The following is a 3,959-nucleotide window of genomic DNA, read 5'->3' as shown; positions in this document are numbered from 1 at the left end:
TGAATTTGTTTTTATTTGCACACACAATTTTTACCGGATTCTACTGAATCATTACTGAGACTTTTCTCTGCAAGTCACTCACTTTTCAGACAGGTCCCTGCAAACTTCAAAAAGTACGTCATTTTGAACTGGAACCATTATAGGGCAGGAAACCAGATTAAAACAATTTTTCGCACAATAATCGGAAATAGATGACGATTAACTTGAATGGTCGTAAGTCGTCTGCCTTTATAATAACTTAGCGCTGATGATTTTTTATCCCCCGCCGATGAAATCGGGAGTGGGGGTATTGAAATGGCGTTGCCAGTCCGTGCGTCCGTCCGTCCCGCAGCCATTTCTCAGTAACTAGCAGGTAGAATTTCATGAAACTTGAAATAAACATGAACCAACATATTGCGATGATGCCCGTAAATTTTTTTTTGGATTAGTCAATTTCCCTTAGAGTTATTGCCCTTGATTTAATCAAAAATGTCCGTCCGCAGCCATTTCTCAGTAACTATTAGGTAGAATTTCATAAAACTTGACATAAACATGCACCAGCATACTGCAATGATGCCTGTCATTTTTTTTTTATCGGATTGGTCAATTTCCCTTAGAGTTATTGCCCTTGATTTAATGAAAAATCTACATCTGCAGCCATTTCCCACTAACAAGCTGGTTGAATTTCATGAAACTTGAAATAAATATGAACCAACATACTTCGATGATGCCGGTCATTTTCTTTTTGAATTGATCAATTTTACTTAGAGTTATTGCCCTTTAATTGTTTAAAAATCTACAGATTTGTACATAACAAACCAACCCATTGGTAGAATTTCATTAAACTTCTTTTATTATTTTCCATGAACATTTAGTATAAACATGTGAAGTTTTGTACCCACACCTGGTCACCACCCTGCCTTGGCCTTGGTCACACACCCTCACCCACTCCCCTCTCAAAAAATTATTCCTTTTTATTATTTTTTTTTCAAACCTTCCATGAAGATTTATTAGCATGCAGAGTTGTACCATTCCCCCACCTCACTCTCCACTCGGTCTTGCCCACCACCCCGATCATGCGTCCCCATCCCACACCCAGTTTTTATTTTTTTTTTTATTTTTTTTTTATCATAAATTTTCCATCAATATTTATAATGAACAGGTGAAATTTTGTGCCCTCACCCAATCATCCCCACTGCCCCCATTCTCCGCTGCCCTCAACCCCATCCCCACCAAAAAAGCATTCATTTTCTGTTAAAATGATTTTGACTAATGAAATTATTTGTTTCTTAGTAACATCCTTAACTTTTTGCCAGAAATATTTTTTTGCCATTCCTCACCTCAAGCCCTTTCGGCGGGGGATACCATTTCATCGAATTTGCTTGTTTATTGTTTGGAATGATACAAATGAAAGCGCTGTAATACAAACTCTTAAACTCTGAATCAGTCACAACTCATAGTACTAACAATTGTAATTTCTGCATTCTGATTTCATAGTATTTTAATTAAAATAAATCAGTTTTACATTGTAACGTACAAAATGAATGGTCTTATCGTCCTGAGAACTTTCAAAATGTGGTTATCCCAACATTTAATGTATCATGACTTTGTGAGGAAAGCAAAATTATAGTACTCAGTTAACGAAACGTTTCAAGTTTGGCACAAAGTCATACGTTCTCAGTCCAAATGGCGCTTTTAGGCTTCCGTACTGACTTAAAACCGAGATGTTCATTCATGGTAATTTTACTGAAGTATTGTCTGGAATACCTGAAACAGTTTAATACAACTTGCATATTGTTTATTTCAAAAGGACCTTAAGAATCGATAGAGCTAAGCATTGATGTTCATGCTTATTTCAAACATACGCTTTCGTTAGCTTTGACGTTCAATGCCTTTTTTCAAATTATTTTCTGAAAATATTACAACCTAAAATACAATGAATGGAAGTATATATCGTTTGTGTAGTGAGTACGGAAACATACAAATGCCGTTTCTTTCAAATTGTCTTGATTTTTATTTATTCCCTTTTACTTTCTCTTTAAAATTCTTTGTCTTAAGAACTTTTTTCATGAAATTAGAAGCGTTATTGTATAAAATTTCAACAGTTCCAGGGGTTACCTTCTATAAATACTGACTGCCTAATCAGTATGTGATAGGGTCCGCTGATACTAGACGCTTAGTGGTAAAAGGGGCATACTAGTATTCGATTTATCGGCCTGCATGATGTTCATTCGCACAGGTATTATCGGCACATGTAGCCCGTTAGGGGCGGGGCAGCTGATTGTAGATATGGTAGTCAAAGGCTGTTTGGTGAATTTAGATATAACAGTACTCCCACAGAACCAGAAAATAAATCAGTTCACAATATGCAAATTAAGGGATGCACACAAGGCAAAGACATATGTAGATATACTAGGAAAGTACACTGAAAATAATGTTAATGCAACATTTTTCTGTATCCGGTTGCACATATTAGATAACATTTAACACAGGAATGAGATCAAATAAAAGCTACAACTCTGTTTATTAAAAATATCTTTATACAGGAAAAAAACCCTGAATGGCTTCAAAGCAGGTATGTATGTTTCACGTGGATTTTTTCTTAAAGTATCAATTTCCCTGATTTTTTATATTATACTTATTATTATAACTTTACTTTGATGAAATCTTTACAAACAATACGAACAGTAACATTTAATATTTGCTACAAATTTAAAAGATATCAACAAAATGATCTTTTTAACCGAATAAGGGACAATTACTCGATACTAAAGTTATTCAAAATATTTGCAAGGACTTGCACTGTCAGATGGGGTTGTGAAGAGAACACAAAATTCATATTTGTCCTCCTTTTCCTGGCGATAATAAAAATATCACGCTTTGTTAAGTGTGCAAGCATTTGAGCCGTGCCATGAGAAAACCAACATAGTGAGTGTGCGACCAGCATGGATCCAGACCAGCCTGCGCATCCGCGCAGTCTGGTCAGGATCCATGCTGTTCGCTAACAGTTTCTCCAATTCCAATAGGCTTTAAAAGCGAACAGCATGGAGCCTGACCAGACTGCGCGGATGCGCAGGCTGGTCTGGATCCATGCTGGTCGCATACCCACTATGTTGGTTTTCTCATGGCACGGCTCATTTATTTATTTGAAGCCATTATCAGTCGTTTCATAATATTCCAGTCTCTAAATAAGTGTAGAAAATTTATCTGATAGATCTATAGCAAACGGGCGTAGAAACAAAGTGTCATTATCTCTAAAGTTTAAAAATCACATCTTTACGTTATAAAGTACAAAATGAATTGCTTTTTCATCTAGCAAATTCTAAAAAAAATGTTATTACCCCGACATAACAAAAGCAAATCACCGTCTTATTAACCAAACATGTTTAAGTTCGACATTTCAGTCCAAATGACACTTACAGGCTCCCGTACTGACTTATAAAACGGTTTTTAATTCATGAATAAATATCCGAAACAAACTTTTATACAATATGTTTATTACTTGTTTAAAAAAGATCTTAAGAATCGATATAGCTATACAATGACGTACATTCTTATTTCAAACAAAGAGTTTCGTTGTCCTAGACGTTTAATGCCTTCAACCTTTGATAACAATAAATAGAAGCATAGTTCGTTTTTAGCTCACCTGCCACAAAGTGACAAGGTGAGCTTTTGTGATCGTGCGTCGTCCGTCGTCCATCCGTGCGTCCGTAAACTTTTGCTTGTGACCACTCTAGAGGTCACATTTTTCTTGGGATCTTTATGAAAATTGGTCAGAATGTTCATCTTAATGATATCTAGGTCAAGTTCGAAACTGGGTCACATGCCATCAAAAACTAGGTCAGTAGATCTAAAAATAGAAAAACCTTGTGACCTCTCTAGAGGCTATATATTTCATAAGATCTTTATGAAAATTGGTCAAAATATTCATCTTGATGATATGTAGGTAAAGTTCGAAACTGGGTCACGTGCCGTCAAAA

This window comes from Mercenaria mercenaria, chromosome 6 (assembly GCF_021730395.1).
Source record: "Mercenaria mercenaria strain notata chromosome 6, MADL_Memer_1, whole genome shotgun sequence".
Taxonomy (NCBI): Eukaryota; Metazoa; Mollusca; class Bivalvia; order Venerida; family Veneridae; genus Mercenaria; species Mercenaria mercenaria.
Note: the sequence above shows the minus strand (reverse complement) of the source record.